The sequence below is a fragment of the Thunnus maccoyii genome, chromosome 15, assembly GCF_910596095.1.
Source record: "Thunnus maccoyii chromosome 15, fThuMac1.1, whole genome shotgun sequence".
NCBI lineage: Eukaryota > Metazoa > Chordata > Actinopteri > Scombriformes > Scombridae > Thunnus > Thunnus maccoyii.
Genome location: NC_056547.1, coordinates 27,714,981 through 27,736,628, shown reverse-complemented (window position 1 = coordinate 27,736,628; position 21,648 = coordinate 27,714,981). Strand labels below are relative to the sequence as shown.

General features: G+C 38.3%; 1 protein-coding gene across 2 annotated transcripts in view; it reads left to right on the top strand.

Annotated features, from left to right (window-relative positions):
- thrb (thyroid hormone receptor beta) overlaps positions 1-21,648 on the top strand; it is a 124,615-nt gene that overhangs the window by 39,723 nt on the left and 63,244 nt on the right. The window lies entirely within an intron of this gene.

The window sequence follows — 21,648 nt, the reverse complement described above, 5'->3', positions numbered from 1 at the left end:
GTACAAGTCTTTGGGACTGTGAGACTGCCACAGTAATAAGTTCACCATGTGTGAAGTGCACCCACTGTGGTATCATCCTCTACACACCAAAATTGCAATGCTGCTAATAATCCCCATTTTTACTAAATGTATCAGTAATCTGATTAAATCTTTTTTTTTGAAACTTTAACAGAACACAGTTACCTTTTTTGTATCCTAATTACGTAACATTGTTCCAATGTATTCCATTACTCCCCAGGCCGGACTATTTGACCATAGAAAAGACAATATCTGAAGATAACAACAACGCAAAGCAGTTCAGTGAGGTACAGAAGACATCTGTGAAGCTCTAAAAGAGCTTGTGGCAGAGCTGGGGAGAAGGGACAACTGTATCTATGTGTGTATCTATGTTTGTAGAGAGTGGGGGGTGGAGGTGAGTAAGTGTGATAGTAAGATGAAAGAACGGAATACCTTTATGTGTGATTGTATGTTTATGTCTTATGTGAATGTATCCATGTTTCATGTTTGCTGGAGATCAATCTATGTATGTATGTATATATATATTATCTTACATATTAAGAAAGTAAAAGAGACAGTAGTAAGTAAGTAAGAGACTGAAGGTAAAACTTTGTGTTGGAAGTCATGACATTTAATGAAAACAACTAAAACTAAAAAAACCCAACTCAATCTCTAAAACAGCTTTTTTTTCTGGCACATTTACAGCAGTGTCTATTTATATGGATTGTCACTGAATAGAAACCAACACAGGTTCCTCATTTTTTATGACTAATTTGTTTGTATGATTTCACCATGAAAGTTTACTCAACTTTGGAAATTAGTAGGTTGACCCCCCCAAAAAATCTCAACTCTCTTTAAAGCTCTGTAAAAAAAAAAAACAACAAAAAAAAAACTGATCTGAGATTTATTTTTGTCAAACTACTCTTTCCATGAGCTTTTTATTGCATCTTCACTTTATCACCACTGTTTTTCCACCTCAGCTGTACCAAAACCTTTTTTTTGATTCAGTCTTTTTAAATGCAAATTCTAATTTACATAAAAGCAGAACACTGGTAACACCGGCAAGCCAGGACGAATGCAAATGTGAGTTGCTGTTGACAGCCGATGAGCACGAAAACATCAGCCACGGTCAGGTTTCCTCCGCCAGCAAACTTGCTTAGCATCCACACGTTGGTTTGACTTTTCTCGGTCGTTTAGCTGCACTTAAAGGAGAAATTAATGGACTCCAATGAGTTGATGTTTATGGTGTGAGTGTGAGCAATTCCCTTGGCTGGGAGTGTGGGGGGAATATGGTGAATTACTGGATGCAGAAATGCAACCCGGCTCTAATGGATGTAGAATGAGATAATCAAGAGGCTAATGACGACAGGAATATTTGTCAGACTGAGCAGCAGTGAAGAGCTTTGTACTTAGCTTTAGATGTCCAAAATGCATCCATTACTGCTAACTACACAAGGGCCTTTCTTATGCAGTGACTTACAATTTTATGTTCCTTCAGTGCATGAATGTATCCGGACACAAAGGACCTCTTCTAGACTCACAGCTGTGCATGAGGCTTCAGCTGGGCTCACTGCCCTAGTTTGGCTGCATATTGACACACACGCACATGCACACACACACACACAAATAAAGTCAGCACAGGGTGCTCAGAGAGAGGCAGAGCACTCAGGGTACATGGGACATGGAAGGCAAAACAATATGTGGTATTAGACCGTCAGTGTGCACACTGGCTAAATGAAAGAGACCCCTGTCTGTCCTGTTTGTGGCACTTTGTATTGTTCCTTGTTGTCATGTAGCCTAGATTCCCCAAACTGGCTGCCAAGGCTAAAAGTATGTGTGGTTCTGTCAGAGCTCAAAGATTTGTAGCATCGGTTACGTCTTGACTGAGTGATTGTGCACACACACACACACACACACACAGTAGTCACACTGCAGTCATTTCCAGTAGGATGTGGTTAGGGAAGAAAATTAGGATTGTCTTCACGCATAATATCACTTTTGTTTTGCTGGTCCTCACATGTTTCAGTGCCCATAGAAATTCATGCAGACTTTCTGTCAAGAACCCGGGGAGAATATTCTTAGAAGGCAGCTCTTAACATGGAAGTAGTTCCACTGCTTTATAATTTCATCATCATAATCTGATCATGGATATGTGCTTGGAAAAACAGGGATAAAGTTCCACACCAGACGTGATAGGCTGAAATTAGGGCCTTGTGATTTCTGCGATGTGGAAAACACAGACGGAATCACGGAATTTGATAATAAAAATGGAATCAACTATAAAACGCGGATGGAATTTGCCGAAATGTGGATGCAATTTATAAAAATCTGAGTTTTCCCTACCATCTTATAAGTGTTTTTTCACTCTACCTAAGCCAAATGAAGAGAAAAAACTATGCTGAGTGTCATTTACGGACACACTGCTGCAGCAGCTTCTGTCCTCTGTGTCTGTGCTCACTGAGGGCGGGGCTTAGATCCTCCTCGGCTCCTACAGCTGGTTAGTGGATTCACCCTGACTTTGGGAGGATGAGCAAATTGCTCTTCAAATCCCTTCACTATAAGCCTGTTTTACCAATGTTATTTTATGATCATTATTTTTTATGGTGGACAGTGTGATCACTCACAAAAATGTGAAGGATTACTTCAGGCCATACATATCTGTCTCTTCCTGCTAATGTCTGAGTGTACAGTGTATTGGAGCACTTTTTTGATTAAATAGTGTAATTTTGTGTTGCATCGTTACAAATTCATTGATATACACTCACTGGCCACTTCATTAGGGAAACCTGTGCAATCTAATATTATATTATATTGAAAAGTGTTCCTAATATTTTGCCCCACTCATGTATGTTAATAGGGTGGGGCAAAATGTTAGGAACACCATTCAATATAATGCACTCCAGTAAAGCACCACCACCCACTATGACCTTAATAAGAAACATAAAGTAGAATCATCACCTTTCTGACAATGTCAATAAAAACTGAAAATGTATAAGCTTCATAAAAGTAGAATTTATGGCAGAGCTGTTGTATAGGATTACATTAGATTACACAGGTGTTCCTAATAAAGTGGCCAGTGAGTGTATATATCTATATGACATAATATAATGGGTACATAATTACCATTGATGAGCTTGTACATGTCCAGATGTATATCTTACACTAAGAACTGAGCACTGGACGCTTTGTAGACTTGAAACCACAAGGCTCACCTCTAAGAAGAACAGAACTGCTGGCATTGGACAACTGCACAGCTGTCAGCTGCTGTCAATCAGCTAGTCTACTTGATGACATTAGCTTATGTTGTCAACTAACTTAATCTATTGTTGTTGTTTACTGTTTATTGATATAATCTGACATTGAAACAGCTTTTCCTCCACTTTCCTTGTTTACAGCAGACCTAACGAAAGACAGACCTTCCTCCAGACCTTGTGTTGTTATCTGACTGGACAGCAGAGAAAAGGTTGCAACCATGTAGAGAATATTTGTGCTCAGAGTTGATGTAGGTGCTTGGATTGTTTCTCCAAACTTGCTTAAAAGGTTTCACAAGCAGTCCATAAAGCACTTAAAACCAATTGAAAACAGTTAGGTAGAAGCGTCTTTTACTGCCAGAATGTTTTGGCTGCATTCAGGGTGTCCTATGATTGGCAGCACCAATAAAGTAAAAAATTGGCTTTTATGCCATCGATGTGCTGGTTCAATCAACAGTATCAACAGGGTAAGTCATCGGTGTAAGATTAACTTAATGCATACATTACCATTACAGTAATTAAGTCACTTGTTGACTGCATGTATTCTGATTTTGTAGCGCAAAACTACAGTATGTTAATCCAATGGGTTTTGTTTTTCGCCAAACTTCTAAATTAGAAAAAGGAAGATCTGTGTCACATGTGAGAGGAAGAATCAGATTTGGGACCTGTCCCTCTTCATCTTGGTCAATTGTCTGTCCTACATCTAAGCAAAATAACACAAAAGCTCTGCCCCCCCCCCCCCCCCCCCCCCCCCCCCCCCCCCACACACACACACCTCTCTCAGCCTGTCTGCTAATTTCCGCGATTGTCTCAAAAACAAAAGCAGCACAAAAAAAGCAAAATGTGGATACAGTACTTGGGGGTGAAAAAAAAAACATGGCGCCTGCTTTCACTGCTTGAAAGCAATCCAGCTTTCAAGCAGCGAAAGAGAGGGGAAAGGAGGATAGAGAGTCCAAGGGAATGAAGGAAGTAACAGATGAATAAGGCAGAGACATATTGTGAAACTATTTTCCAAATGCTGGAATCCTAGAGGCTACGGCGTCACAATCAAACCAAGTATGCACATGTTGTGTAGGCCTGTAGGCCTGTAGGCAGTGTTTGTTGTCATTACCTTTAAATTAAGCTTTGGGCAACAGAGGAGAGGAAGCTTTCTAATAACACGTTAGAGCTCATTGATTTCAACATGTGTCTTTCTATTTAGGTTTCATGGTTTTAATTCAGGGCCGAGTGTGTTCTGGCACTGTAGACAACCTTGTGTTCTCTTTTCCATTTTGTATGTGGTTGCTCAGTGAACTAGTCATAAATGTGAGGTGAGTTTTGCTCCAGCTCAGCATTGCAAACTGTGCCTTGTGCCTTTTTTAGCCACAGAACAAGCAAATCTGATGGTGTTGTTTTGCATCCCTGATCTAAAGGAACTGTAGGGTTGGAAAGAGGGATAGTGAAGTGGCCACAGGTGGGAGCTGTGACTGCGAGAAAAGGAAAGGTTATTGATAAGGGCAGACATATATGCTGAGAATGGTCTTTCATTTAAAGGACCAGTATGTAAGATTTAGGGGGCTCTATTGACAGAAATGGAATATAACCATAATTATGTTTTCATTAGTGTATAACTAAGAATCGTTGTGTTTTCGTTACCTTAGGATGAGGGAGCAGGTCCTGTTCCGCTGAGCCCACCATATTGCACCGCCATGTTTGTACAGCAGCCCAGAACGGACAAACAAAACACTAGCTCAAGCTTTCATGAGTTTCACGGCCACTGTACACTGAAAAAAAGAACACATTGGACTTACTCAGTTCAATAGTGGACATTGGTAGCACACAGATCGTTTGTTTTGGAAGCAACTTACAGAACTGTGTCAAATCAAAGCAAACTATTAATGTTCAAACAACGCAAGTACTTTGTGTTGATGTAAAGTTATTGAAATTTGATTCAATGAAGTCAATTAAAGTCTGTGATCATTTTACTCCAACACAATTCAATCCCTTTTATTCCAATGCTATTTGATCACTTAACTCTAGCAATATTTGTTATTCTAATATTCTATTGTCATGTTTTCATTATTGTAAAAATAAATTGAATTTTATACATTTATTAATTATGTTCATATATTTATAACTATAATTTCATATAAATATAAAAACTGATTTTAAATATAAATACAATCAATTACAATTAAAATTTCAGCAATTATTTTCTTGTCATCTAATACTTTTCAATGAACAATGACACCAATTTGCTACATTACCAAACCTCCTTGCATCTCTATCTTGCAGTCATATCAACCAGCGCTGTCTCATAAGGAATAACATTTCATACTTTGAACTTTTTCAGATATTCAGCTGAGCCTGCCTCTTAAAACACTCCACCAAAGTGTTTTAATCTGCATCTCCCTTACAGCTATACCCCCACCTCATTTATCTTGTTGTCTGTCCTACCCCTCCTTCATTTTAACCCCCTCCCTCCCCAATCTGCTTTCCCTTTCCTCCCCCTCTCCCTGATTTATGGGAGTCTGTGTACAGTTCACACATATGCCTGAACAAGAAAAACACTGAACAAGTGCGCCTTGAATGCGCCATGCAACAATGTCAAGATTATTCAATAACGTATCACATAAACCAAATAAAATATGCAGAGAACTGCACAGTAATTCCAACTGCAAAACAGCAAATGGAATATTAATAATCAAATGTGCAAAGAACTTGACAGTAATTACAACTGTAAGACATCAATAGCCCTGGACTGGTGGTAAAAGAACACTCAATCCAAGAATGTAGAGCTATAGGTTTCTTACACATGACTTTTCCAGGAACAGTGAGCCAAGAGCAAAATTATAGAGCTCTCCTCACTGGTGTATTTTAGTTTTCAAGCTTTGGGCCTTTCTTGATAGTTCGGATGCATCTAACTCCATTATTACCTTTTGAATAACTTCAAAGGTGTAGCAGAGCTTCGTTGGGTACCTATTATTTAAAAATATAAAAAAGTCCAAACAGCATGGCAGATACAAGGGCCACATTCTCCAGATTGTCAAGTGCCACCACACCCTTGAGGATTACTCCCACATCAGAATAGTCACTGCTGGGAGTCCCCCTGGTGACATAGATCCCCACTGTTCTTCCCTCTATGGCACTTATTGTGTTGGCCTCAGTCATGTCCTGGTGAAAGGAAAAGAATTTCTTTAAGGATAGGTTATTTATTTATTTACTTTTTACTCAGACCTCATTAGGACATGGCATTTTTTGAACCCACACAGATTATTTCAACCATTACTTCAGGGCTAAGAAATGCAGCAACTTTACAGCATCTTCTCATTCAGCTTGTAAACATGGGAAACTGGAGATTGAAACACTGGAGATTTTTGTTTGTTTGTCAGTTTGTGACATTTCCAAATTGCTTAATGGCTGTCAAACAGATGTGGATATGATGACACATGCCACAGCAGAACGACCAAGAAGGAACAAGAAAGGCAAAGCTAGTTAAGCAAAAATAGAAGGGGAAATGGCAGAAAAGAGAAAGAAAAGACAACATTTTTGGGGTGAGGCAGAGACCTTAACAATTGATCTGTGGAGGTTGGATATTGGAAGGAAATGCAGGTGATGTGAATTATAGATAGCAGCACATCTCATGGATCTCAATCAGACTATGCTCTGTATCATTTAAACAGGTGATATAAATAATGTGGTTCATTGGCAAACCATGTAAACACCTTAATCACAGTATTGCCTTCATTGCCGTATTGATCATTATCGGATTATTAGTGTCCATATAAACTTTGTCATTTATACCTTCAAAAATAATCTGCTGCTTGAAATCAAGAGGCTCACATATCTTCACATCACAAATCAACAGCATCTTGTCATGCCAATGTTACCATTTAGTATTTAGTTATATAATAGACTCTTTGCAGATTCAGTTGACCTCTTTATATATCCTTATTTGGAAGTGGACCAATTGAACACTGACTTTATTTTCCATAAAAGGTCAACAGTAGTTAGTAAATTGTGGAATAGCTACAGTTTGATACAGCAACCTTCTTTGCTGTTGCTGCACTGAAACATAGCTATATAATAAATTTACCATAAGTGTTGACTGTGCAGAATTTGATTTTTAGTACTGTGACTCGTCACTTAATGATAGTATGTATACAGGTGTGCAAAGATCACTTTTCTTGTACAGGTATTACTCCCTGTAATTATTTCTAAATTACAATGCTCTTTTCAGAAAACTTCCCTGGAAATTACTAAAATTGACAAACCTGGAAGTTAAAGCATCACCATTTTTTCTTATTTATTCATTCTTGACTTCAGATTTTTATATATTGGTATATATTATTATATTTCAGGGGGTTGAGACATGCCAAAAATGAATAACGCTGAGTGACATGGACACCTGTCAGCCCATACATATTATTACAGCCAGTTTATTGTTCATAGTTTTCCGTTGCTGGGTACATAGCACCTTTGCAGGGTTTTTTCACTGATTGAATTGTGTGTCTGCGCCACTGAGCCTTGAAAGTTGTCAAGTACCAAAAGGTGGCATCAAATGTCTGGGTAGATTCATAATCTCGTTTACATATTCTTTGATCAGATAGTTTCTGATTGAAATGAGAATTTAATTTTTTTATTTTAATTTTAGACCATATTTTATTTAGATAAAGATGTTGTCTGCTTGCTGTGTAAACCACATGTAACATTAAAGAACTTACTTAAATGAAAGAGAAATTAAGTAAAATGAAATAATTTGGTAGAAAAACATGTTTATTCCTCAAAGTAATATATCAAAAAATGCATGGTTCAGTGTTTGGTACCAAAACTCACATTTCATTCAACATCCAGCCCTATTGATCTCTATCCATTTTCTTTAAAGTGCCATCCAAAAGTATTTGTACTGTGTGTGCTTTCAAACACCACATCCTTTAAACCCTTCCTTTGCTCTTCATTTCCAGTCACTGTTATGCATTTACAGTTATTGTATGAGTCAACATCCCATTGTGCAATCATACATGCACATGACACAGCAATTTAGCTTGAAATGTCGATGATGATGATAGTAACTTTGGTTCTTTTTTGCCTGTAAATATGTCAAGAACTTGCAGTTGTGGAAATCCGTTGCATCCTGTGCCCTGATTAGTCGTCCAGTTCCTGTAGCTGTTTGTTGCAGCAAAGCAAAGTCTGTTGCTCTCCTGACTGGATTATGGGATTTTACACAGTAACCTCCTCTTTACCCTTTCATTGCATCCGGAACTAAAGCTTTTTATTTGAAATGTATGGTGTACGTTTCAACTTAAGCTTGCTTATAGTGGCAATAGGATGTGTCTGTCTGTCTGAAATTTAGTAAAAGATTGGAGATACAAGAAAAGGGAAACAAGCCATTTGTTGTTCTCCACCCCTGCCAATCACTGCTATGTCATCAGATATCATTCTTTATGTTACGAATGCAGTGGCCGTTCAAAATGAACCTGTTGGGAATGGGCCAATTGCTTGGTCTCTGGTATTGCTGCTGCAACGCATAGAAAAATGAATACTGTTAGGTATGAATGAGTATATACACCAACAACGTGAAAGAAACTAACATTCTATTATACACAGATGTAACTGTAATAGTTAATCTTTTCTCATTTCATTTAAAAATAAAATACATAACAGAGAGCTTTTGAAAAAATGTGCATCCTAGAATTGATGTATGGATTGATCATAGTGGGCTTTATGTTCCGTGGCTTCAGTTCAGATCATTTGAGTGGGTATGTTTTCTCAAAAGATTTGTGCTTACATGAGACATACTGGTTTTGAACTGCCTGTGGGAAGAAGCCTCAGATTCTGTCCATTCTTGATGAAAAGCTTTTTTTCGTTGCCTACTTCCCTCTTTTTAGAAATGCCATGTGAAAAAACTTTTCTCTGACTCGCTGTACATCTCTGTTCGCCAGCTGTGCTATGGCTTTATTATTTTGGAGTACAAAAAAAATCAGAAACATAAATATTTTTGGTGAAAAGAACTCATGCAAGGACTTGAGTGTTCTATGAACACTCACACTCAATTTTTTCAGTAGTTTTTTCGTTATTTGACTATTAAAAGCTCCACCTTGAACAGAGGTTAAGTAAATTTAAGTACATTGTGCTGATAATGTCTCTCTTTTACTCTTCACTTTAAGTAAAAATTTGAATGCTTGACTTTAATCGTGCGGTATTAATAGTTTTACTATTATTAGTTAATAGTTTTACTTCAGAAAAAGAGTACTTCTTCTACCACTGCCAATACCAACATTCCCAGTTAGAGAAAGGGTGAAAAGTAAAGCAAGACGGAGTTTACCTGGGGCCTGCAAATCATTAAATCCGCCCCTGACAAACACACCCAAGTTGTGGCTACTTGTGGTCAGAAAAAACGGTGAAATACGCTCTGGTTCATTTGCGTATTAGTCGCTTGCTTTGACATAACCACCGCGGTTATAAAGTAGAGCATGGATTTAATTAGTGGAGGTTTTTTTGCCTGCGGTTATTAGTGTTGTTAATATGACAAACTTACACAACTTGAATTGCAGTTATCGCAGAGTTGCACAGTTCCTGTATGCTATCTGCTCGTGCTTATTGACTCATGCTTGACTCAGTCCACAGAGCCCTGAAGCCCCACCCCCCTGCTGCACAGAGTACTGTTCGTTTATTTATTCATAGTTTATTTATATTGAATGTGACACGTGTCCAAATTGCACCACATTCAACACTGCATGTCCTTGGGTCCCCAGCCATACACCTGCCAAGTGTGAAGTAGATCGGATGAGCTGTTCCTGAGATATGCAATGGACACACATACATACAGACATTCAGATAGAGAGTCCTTGCTTTATAGTTAGATTTTCTTTTCTGTCTTTAGTGTATGACGGCTAACGGCTCTAAAGAGGTAAGAATGAAAAAGTTGGTAACACTGACACACATAGGGGCAGGCTGTGTATCCTGCTCTATTTTCGTACTTTGCCTGAGGTTGAATGCTCAGGAGCTGAGCAGATGTTGTTGCCAGATGTGGATCAAACTGTGACCTCAGATTAGTGTTTCACCTTTTTAAAGTTGCTTGCACATGTGAAAACACACACATTTGTTGTCAAAAGTGAATGTATATGTAGCTCAGTAAATACCACGGCTGTGTTCCTAATGTTTTCACAGTCATGCAGCAATGGTGCCAAATCACAGTGTGTGTCCTTTCTGCTTTCAGTTAACTCGTGATGAAATTTAAAGGGATGATGTAGAGCTTTTTACCGTTGGTAATACTGTTAAACAATGTTTGATATGTTTTTTAGTGTTTTTGTATTACATGTTCTACCAGCACATTCTACCACACCATTTGCTAAGCCCCATGACTTTGGTTGTCCCCTGACTTTTCCTCTAGTGCCGCCGCGAAGCAGACATTAGGGAAAACATAATCAAATTTTATTTTCAGTTACAATTTTGGCCAACGATTATGAAAACAAGCTAATTGAGATAAATTGATTAATGTGCCACATTCCATTTTGCAATGACGCTCTTGTTTTGTCGTGTTATAAATCCAGTGCATCATGGGTCGGAGCAGCCGGACAATGCGGGGAGAGACAGACAGGCGGAGTGGAGCTCTTCCTTACAGTGTGAATGTGTCTGAATTTAACAAACACTCAAATGTTCAGCAGTGGAAACTGACTTATTCAGACATCTAATGGCTACTTTGTTTTAGTTTCAGTCAGACATTTGGATTCTATTATTTTAGATACAAGGACGCTTTGCTTGGTATAATGATCTCTCCTTTCATCCAGCCGCTCGGCGCCATGCTTTCTCTGTCTACAGTCTGTTATTGTGCACATGCTCACTTGTAAAAAGCTGATTAGAAGCCTGGTTACGTAAACATGGCAGAGAAATCAGTGTTCTCCATGGAGTAAAATCTACCTGTGGAAACCAGGTTTCTCTAATCCCATACTCCCTGTACAGAATGCAGGTTTCTCATTTACATTGACAGTTAAGACATCAGCTGTCTGGAGAAAACCGACTGTAGTGCATGTAAACACACTGCATTATAATACAAGTCAATGATTTCTGTCAAACGTCTTGCTGCTCAAAGTAACATGATGAATGATCATTTTAGTATTTGATCACTCTCCTCTCAACAATCACTACAATAACATGATCTCAATTATTTCGGTCAACTTTATTTTTATTTATTATTTTTATATATTGAATATATGTTTAGTAGTTTTCAGTAGGTTGTGGAAGTGTACTACAACATAGTTGATCTTATTTATTTTGATTTATTATTTTTATATTATTTGTTTGAAAATATATATATTATTATTTTATTTATTTATCTTTTTTTTTTTTTTTTACATTTTTTTAAAATTTGTTTTTTAGTTGAAATATAAAGTTCAAGGAAATCCACTGAAATACACTAAAAAAAAGTTCAATAAACGCATGATGTTTCCAAAGTCAGTGAGTACTCGTGTTGAATAATCGTTATCTCAGTATTTATCAAAATAATCATGATTATGATTTTTGCCATAATCAAGCAGCCCTAGCGAACATTTTCGGCTTTTAGTGAAATATCTTGACAACTATTGGATGCGTTGCCGTGAAATTTGGTACACACCTTCATGTTCCCCACTGGATAAATTGAAATAACTTTGGTGATCTTTCATGTAGCACCACAACATTTTAATTTCTCCAGTATTTTGGTTTATAATCAAATATCTACAAAACTAATCACATTCCCATCAGCCTCAGCTGTACTTTGTGCTAATCATCAAACGTAAGCATGCTAACACTCTAACGTAAGATGTTGAACATGATAAACATTATACCTGCTTAGCATCAGCATGTTAGCTTTGTTATTATGTGCATATTGGCATGGTGGCATTGTGATTTAGCCAATAAACAAAACAAAACAAAACAAAACAAAACAAACACTAACATATTTTATCATCTGTAGCTAGCTAGATAATTAAGCTAATGTTGGTGTCACAAGTTGGTTGAAAATGTCTCTTCAATGGCTTTTCAATGTGATGAGTTAAAACAGCACACTTTGTTTTTGGTAAAAAAACTCTTTGAACCATAAACTCTTTAAATCTGGAGTATCTCTCTTTCTACAGCTCCATGCACACCACTTTAGCGTGTGGAGAAATCCAAATCTTGACAGGCCTGCCGTACCTTGTTACAGTTACTAACTACAATTGTTTTGTTCGGGGAAGGGTTTAGTGAAAGGTCGATTCTTCAGACTGTAGTAATGCGTGTTAACAGCTGGTGATATTAATATGCCGTTAAAGGTAGTAATTTTAAGAGGAGAAGAAGAAGAGGACGACAAGCCAGTGAAAACTACATTCATTCTACTAATGTGTTTTTTTTCCTTCACAAATAAATTCAACATGGGTGTAAGGCCTTAAGGATACACACAATGTGTCTTGGTAAGAAATGTTTAAAGTGTTTGTGTACAAAGAAACCTCCACAGGGTACCTTTAATACTGCACCTGTTTTTTGCTTGGATGAAATTAATCAAAACCCTTTTCTCTGGTATGCAGCTTTGGTTTGAGGCTTTTCTTACCCATCTCGAGAAACAAATAAAGCAACAAAGCAAGGCCAGTATCTGCTGAGAACAAAGATAATTTTTAATTATTTTCTTCTTTCCTTTTTTTGATCTATTGTCTTTGTCTTCTTGTAATCCGCATTTTGCATTTGCATTTGAGTCTTCTGAAGAAGATCTGTGTGCAGCTTTCATCCATTTCCAGGGTGATGTAGTGGGAAATCTGCATGAAGTTCTGATCACTTTGCACCCGAGGGACAGAATTTTGTAATACTGTGTGTTGATAGCTGTGCTGTGTCCCTCCATGACTGCTTTCTCTTTCCATTTCTGATCAAACTAAATCAAACAATACTTTTTTAAAAAATGCAAATACTGAGGGATGATATTCATATTGCTATTCCTCCCTTATTTCTTTCTGGAAAGTGTAAACTTTCTACTTACTATCTATTCTATCTACTATTTTCAGGTTGATAATCAAAAGCAGTTTGTGTGATGTGCACTTTGTTTCCATAGTGACAGGATGCTGTTGCTGCCACTATTTGCATCTACAGCACTAAAAAAAAAACATGTTTGCAATCTAGATAAGATGAACTGAAATGAGTTTGTGATGGTAATTTACAGAATTATGCAGATGTTTTTATTTATTGCATTTTTACTTATATTGACAAAGTACAGTTGGTCATGTGGTCTCTACACGCTCAAAAATGTAACCAGAGGTGGAATGTTTTCTGACAGTAATCTTTCTGTCTGCCTGATAACTTTATCTTAAAATGGGTGCTTTCCTCTTAAATAACAGTTACAGGAGTTACAGGAGTAAAGAACCAGTGAAAAGTTTGGATATACTTTCCCATTCAAATGGATGGGAAGGTGTGTAAATGAGAAAGTGGTACTGTATGTCAGGCTTTTGATACACACACAATACTTGTTGGTAGATCATTGTTGGTTTTGGTGTTTTCATAGGATTTGTTAAAGATAAACCATGCAGAGAGAGAGGGGGAGGGGGTCAAGCCAGCTAGAGAGCGAGTGGTGCTGGCGAGAACAAAGCCGTGATTCACAGTAATAAAACATTATTTTCTGATTGTTTCACAGCGGTTATGTTCTAAAGTATCTCTGCTCTGCATGTGTGTGTGTGTGTCGGTCAAACAGACACACCGACAGCAGAGGAGCAGCACACAGCAGCACTCTGTACACAGCAGAGGAGGGATATGGAGAAGCAGGGGAAACACTGACTCAGATAAGGCCACAGCAATGTAACCTGGTCGCTACACTACACCCTGCGCACTGTTATTGGCTGAGGACTATACACCAGTGCTCATAGGGTTGACGCCCAGAAAGCAAAATAATAAGAAAATACAGACAGTCTCTGTAGGTAAATACACTGCCACACATTTCTAGTGAGTCATAAGTAATGATTGAGAGAGATTACTTTTGTATGACTCTATACATTGTTTTTTAGTAAAATCCTGCATAGTAATACCTTTAACAAGGCAAGAAAACAAACAAAAACAACCTAAAAATAATTATGACTGGAACTGATGAAAGTCCAGAGGATGGTCTCTACTATATGCAAATAAAATCTTACAAATCACATTTGAGACCTCAAGACATCATGCCAAAGAAAAAAAAAACCAACAAGAGAAACACATGGCTCAGACTGCTACTAGAGCCCCACTGAGACTGACAGAATATATCATTTATAGGCTGTTACTTTTGTGACAGTTTGTTAAAGGTGGTTATTGAACAAATTAATAAGTTTAATAGCAATTTGTTTGATTCATTTTTTAAATCCCTGTCAGATTTTCAATAGAAAACATTGTTGCTGGCAGTAGTGATCAGAGCCTCAGCAGGTAGTTTTGCTCAGCTTGTGTAGCTCACTCTGAAATGAAGCTTGAGGCCAACTACCTTGCAGATGAACCTCAATTTGGCTGCTTGGATTGGCAAGCTCATTCTTTTGGTCAGTGTCCAAAGCTCATGATCATATTTCAAGTGTTGGAATGAATATGGTTTGGTAAACCAATACCTTTACTTCTTTTCCCCTAAACATTTATGATAATGATCCTGACATTCTCCAACTCCTGCAGAGTGAACTCAGCAGCCACATAGTTCTCCATTCTCTATTTCTCTGTTTAGCGCCTTCAGGTTAGGCTAACCCATTGTTGCTAACTTTGGAGCTAACCCCCTTTACTTTTCCAGCACTTGACAAGCTGCAGCGTTTATTAACTGACACACTGTAGTCTGTGCTGTACATTTACTGCAAGACTGACAACTTACTCCTCTGCTCCGTTCACGTTCATCGTCACTTTTCTGCCGCTCGCTCTTTCCCACCCATTACGCAAACATATTACGCAATGACCTATTCCTAAATAGTTGACTCACGTATCGGAACAGCGCTGCACAGAGGCTCCCAAACGCTATTGATTTCCGAATGAATGGATATCCGGTGTTATTTTTGACATTGTATTTTTTTTAATGCCCTAGACTGAGCATTAAAAATCCTCTTTTGGCTGTTGCTGGGAACCTCCAATAAGGATGATCGCAGTGTTCTTGAGGGCAAGTAGCTAACAGGGGATTTGGCGATATAGTTTGGTCCTTGCACATTTAGGGCTTTGTATATAAGGAGGAGGACCTTAAAGTCAATTCTAAATGTTACAGGAAGCCAGTGCAGATTAGCTAAAACTGGACTAATGTGCTCTCTCTTTTTGGTTCTGGTTAAGGAAGCCAGTAAAAAAGTGCATTGCAGTAGTCTAGCCGGCGTGAGATGAAGGCATGATTTATTAATGGTCATGATTTGTGTGATTCTGGTACGTGGCAGGTCAAGAGATACAGAGGTCAAGGTTAAAACCAGGCCTTATTTGATTAAAAAGTACTTTTGTGGAACCCTAAATTACCTGCAACTGTTGTTTCAACAGCATCTCAACACATTAGGGTAATTAACCCATTTAAGATGTCATTTTTCAACTAAATCTAGCCATTTTATATTCTATTTTAGATATCTTTTGACCTTGATATCACTCAATCAATTTTTACTCAGTTGTTACCCCGAGATTGCTGTTTGTGATTTCTTTGTGTAGTATGCCTGGATAGATAGCTGCAGGTGTGCAGACAATAGGGCGTCTTTCTATTGTGATGTAAAGCTGGAATTTCCGACAAATCCCGTTTATTATTACTGAAGTAGGTATGTTTCACTTGTTTTGTTGCTGTCATTATGTCTATATAAACACATATCTAAAGAGGACAATAGCAAAGACAAAAATAGACTTGATAACATCGGTTATGTAATCCACTGCACAATTTTATATTTACTGGAAGGTGATATTGTTAGCACCTTCCTGCACACTAACAATAGGTACAGTTTATTCTTTAATGTTGAAAGGATTATGGGGTTTTATGGGTTTTATCTTAGTAGTTTTTGCCATTGATTCTTTTGGTAATGATGGCAAGTCTTACCAATATGGATATAGAATAGGACAACAGGGAAGAGAATAGGGAACATGACATCGCTACATGTAAAAAAAAATGGCACAGAAAAGCAATCGGATGATCACAGGTTGTAAACCGACAGTTTAGCCAGATTATCTAAACAGCTTTATTTAGACGTACAGTACCAGTCAAAAGTTTGGACACATTCCCTTGAATGAGAAAGTGTGTCCAAACTTTTGACTGGTACTGTAAATGCTTAGTCGCACTAAAAAGTGGCACAGCGAAATTCATCTGTGTGTCCTAGCAAAATAAGTTGGAAGTTTGGTGACGTAGAGACTACATGCAGGCCTAGCTAACCGTTGCTAGCCAGCACAGCACATTCTAGCACTAGTCAGTCACAGTAGCTCAAATACTTTGAATTTTTTTTTTCATTTCTATATTGTGTAAAGGTTTTGAAGACAGTATGAGTTTAGGCACACATAAGTCACTAACAGGCTGACAACAGGCTAATGTCACCTGAACTTGATATAACGTCAAACAGGTTGTATATTTTTAAGCAATTTAGTATTTCTTTCACACTTAACACAAAAGAAAAACAAATATTTAGCTATGTTTTACCTGATCAAAAAAATATATATATGTTAACTCTCTCAAGCAAAGAGAGAAATATGACCATTTTCAGATCTCCTAAAATAGACCTTTAAACAAAAGACCGCTAACGGAAGTGACACACCTCATGTCTGGGGACCCTTTCTTCCCATTGGCTTGCAAACCTGCAGTCCTCTGACATGAGGTCTGCAGTTGGAGCCTTTTCCTTCTGTGCAGCCGGCAGAGCAGGGTTCTTTATCAGTGAATAGTGCAACACAGCTGATAAGCTGTAGTGGCTGTTTTGGCCTGTCTGCCTGCGTGTTCCCATAAAGGTCAGGACTGTTCAGATGGTTTGTTATTGGTCAACAGCATGAATTTGCTTGTCAAGTTCACCAAAGTTGAACTCTTTACTAATGTGACCAGAACAACATGAAACGTGAGCACACCTGTAATGTTGGTAATAATCCCTCATTGAAAACTGCAGTAGGTCAAAGTTGAACCAAGAGGTCATTGTGTAACCTGTGATGGATGTTTACAGACAGTTTGGATAGTAATTTTACCCTTCACCTTTGTATTTTTCTTCCAAATAAGTTTGCTAACCTTGGGGTTTGTGTACAATCTGACTGACTGTTCATGTTTCTTGTCTTATTGAACTTCTTTGTAGTGACGTCGCCATGTTTCCAGATGTCAGCTATTACCTTGATGGGCCCAGTGGTGTTGTTATTGATAGAAATAATGTCCAAAACTATAACAATGAATTGTAATTAACTGGAATTATCCTTTAATAGGTTTTCACAAGAGAACAGTGTGAACAGCTATAACTGTTTAGAGCCGTGCCTGTCCCTGTCCAGCTGTTGGGAAAAGCCATGTATACTGTTCAGGGTCAGTGAAATCAATCTTCCAGAGCCTTGAGCCTCGTGGCTTCAGCTGTTGGGTGGAGATGAGCCCATGTGTACACATAAAAAGCTGACCACCCGCCAAATCTTTATGCCTTCAGAATCCAAGGAATTCAGCCTCTGGTTTTAGCCTGATGTGACATCACCATGTTTTCATGCTTGCATGTATGCTACGAATGCAGGGTGGCTGGAGGTCTCACTGTCTGGATGTATGTGGGGTATTTTGGCCAATCCGCATACACATAATGCTGTGTAATGTTAGGGTTTTAACTGAGTGTGTGCATGTGTTTGGGTGGGTGGATGGGTGGGGGGGCGGAGGGTGGGGTTCTCCTAAAACCTGGCAGGGTTCCTAGCTAGCAAGGGTTGTGCCAGCGTGGTATCCAGGTTTCTGCCCCAGAGACGTGGAAACCGACCAATCAGAGGAGGAGTTTTGGAGAAAATCCTAGGGTGCCCATTACTGACCTATTTGCAGTTAGGCAGGCTTTGACACTCTTTGAGTCCTGTAACTATCAGAGCAGCCTTATTAGGAGGGTTTGTGTTGATGTCTCGAGTTACATTTAGACGCTCTAGTTTTCTTTTTCAGCAAAATGATCTCCACATGAGTTTCTCATTTTTTATTTGACTTATTTTTTCCTTCTTTCTCTTTGTTTTCTTGTATGTCTCTGTGATTTTACTGCTTGGAATGCTGCAGCAAACAGCTTCCTGCACGTCTGCCAAGAAACATCTTGTTCATCCAATACCTTGCCATGGTTCTGGCAGCCTGGTACCCGTCTTGCCTCTATCCTCCCCTTCTCTTCCCTTCCCAGCCCTGACTGCCTGCCTGTCTGGGTAAACCTAGTGTTTACTGTAGAGAACTGGACAGTGCTGCAAAACCAGTGGGAGGAAAAAGCTTCCCAATCCCCGCCTTAACTGGTTTATAGCTGTCTGAATTTAGATCTTGTGTGTAAAGCTCACTCCCTTTATTATACACTGTATTATCTTTATGGTGGGCCATTGAATAACACTTGAAGTGTTAAACATTTGTTCTGAAACTATATGGAGGACTTTCTAACAATGACATGCTTATACTGTGCAGTGTGTTTTATGAATAGGCTCTACTTTGAGGTGCATGGCGAGGAATTCACAGTGCATAGTTTTAACAACATTTTTAATGTGTCTAAGTGCACTTTTATTGATCTTGTTAGTAACTCATAAAAGAATAATCACAGCTCAGATGAATGGACGAAAATAGCTTTTATAGTTGAAATATTTAGTTTCTGAAATGGGGGTCAGCAGGGATTGAAGGAAGGCAGGGGTCTAAAGGTCACTTCTTGAAACCAGTGTTGTTGTCGCATCCAGGTTGCAAATCCCTCCCCATGCAGAGCCGCCACGAAGCAGTCTGTTCCTTCAACGTCATAGACCGCACACAAACAGCCACATAATGGGGCTGAATTACAATACAGCTTTCCAATTTCATTTCCAACAAAGCTCCATAATATCGCTAGACTACATTGTGTTATTGCTCAGATATCGTATAATGCACATTGTGCTTTCAGGGATTGTGTTTACGTACTGTTCTGAATGAGAGATAATACCTCACTTAAGGTCTTTTCTGGGATAAGCTGTTGAAATGCATCTCCGTATGCAATTCAGGAATACAGTAATCTTGTATGCAGACATTCTGGGTGTGCAGTCGGTCTATCTGTCAGCAATATCTCTTATACATGACTGTTAAATCACTGCAGCAGAGGTCCTTAAAGTCAGAACTGAACAAGGCTTGCTCTTTACATAACTCACTATAAAATGTTATAAAACATGATACTGGTATCTTCTGGGAAGTCTAAAGTTATAGTGAAAAATCTTCTGGCAGGCTTGGTAGGTTTTTATGTCTGAATGGTTTATTCAACCTGCGGTTTGCTGTTGGACGTAGTTTGTGTTTTTTTTGTGCGCTGCTCTGTACTATGATGTTGATACCGCTTCTCTCTATGTTGTGATGCTGAAGTCTTCATCTCGTCTCTCTTGTGACATTACAGATGAGAATTAGAGTCTTTCTTTCCAGCTGTGAACAGTAACATTAGTTGTAACTTCTTTTTTATATATGGTTGTGGGCTGTCAGGAGACAGGGATTGTGATGCAGGAAGCCGTTTCATACTATATGTGGAGTTTCAGTCAGCACCATCAGATCTGTAGCAAACACTGTCACTACTACAGTAGTTAGCCACTTGGGTTCATTTATTCATTATACTACTAGGAATTATTGCTCTGTACAGCTGGGAAGCACTGACAGAAATGTGATACATACAGGCCTTATTGTGCTGACTGGTTTTTCTGTAATTCCAGTTTGACTGTGAAGAACATTATCAGCCAATACAAATGAGTTTGTGGGTCCTTAAGGCGTCATCAAAAGAAGTGCTTGTCAGATTGTCAAATATCATGTTAAATCCCTCGTCCCCTCCTTGCAACCGACAAGTATTATAACTGTCCAGAACCAACAATTGCAAGAAGAATGCTTACTTTACGCACTGATTGGCCAGGTTTGAGTAGTGAAAAAGTATGGAAGATTTGAACTCTCCCTCACACAACTACCTCCATCACTCTTCGTGATGAATGCCCTCCAGGAGAGAATGTCCAAAAGCGTGTGACATTATCACCATTTGTACAATCTATTGTGTCTCACCTTTGGAACAGCTGTGAACATGTATGTCTTAAGACATGTTTGTATGACACCTCACTAACAAGTTTGTTTGAAGCATATTGAACCCTTTAATATCAAGAGAATGGTAGTGTGGTATAAATACAGGCATACTAAACCTAACCTGCCAGTGTAATGCAAATAGATGCTGGAACAGGATCGAACCAGATCAGTCACATCAGTTAAATGTTACACAAACAGAAGCTGTACACATTAACGGTGTCTGATTTATTTCAGCCAGGGTTTTCACATGCTCTAAAAAAAAAGAAAAAAAAGAAATGCAAATGTGAATGAGTTTCCATCAGCAAGTGTTAAAGTGACCTAACAGGCTCTCTGACAGTAGAACAATGAGAATTAGATTTTCGAATGTGCCATCTCATTTTCATATGACCATAAAAAAGGCTTTTATTATGCATGGGACAGTTGAACAACAAGGTTTGTGAGGTTGGATGAGGTGGATGTGCTACGGCGCTAAACGTCACCACATGGTTATCTTTCAAACAGATAGATCTTCGTCACTGTTTAGATGACAGCTTTTGAGGTTAGTTTTATTAGGTTTTGTAAAGCATCATAAATGAATGAAAGAATAGTGTTAATGTGTAACATATTGGTTAGAAAATATATGCTTCAAATGTGCCAAAAAATGTAAAATAACTACTACTATTTATAACATAAAATCACCTCAAGATATTGTAACCTAATTCCATTCAGATTTTTAAATTGAATCATAGACACACATCAATGGGCACTGTTACATGACTTTATAATACATTACTGTTACATTTTAATCAATAAATAGTTGCCATGTGCATTTTAATGCATTTTACATCATCAGCTACAGAGCTCTCATATTTGGCAAGTAATCTGCTGAATCTCTGTATTGCAGAAAACAGAAAGAGGGCTTCAAATTCAGATTGAGCAAGTAGCTTCAAAAAATGCAGGTCTGTTTTCAACCTGAACACCCTTTAATGCTCCTGTTTTTGTGAGGAAAGCCCATTGAATTGTGTGCTGATGTTAGTGTGTTCTTGCTTTGCAGTTTACTAGGTGTAGCACTGGATAATTAATAAAAATAGTCGTCTATACTGTACGTCTGTAGTGAAGTTTTTACCAGACATTATTTGCTATCATATGAAGTCACTATTGTAGTTGAAGTGTACAAACAGAAGACACAGAAAATGTTTTGACATGTCACAGGTATAAATTATCCAATGAATTATTTAGCTGCTTCAGTTTCAGGGTCCTGGTATTGTACACACTGGTCCAATTTCTCACTGTCATGGTTTATGGGGACTCTTGAAAAGAACA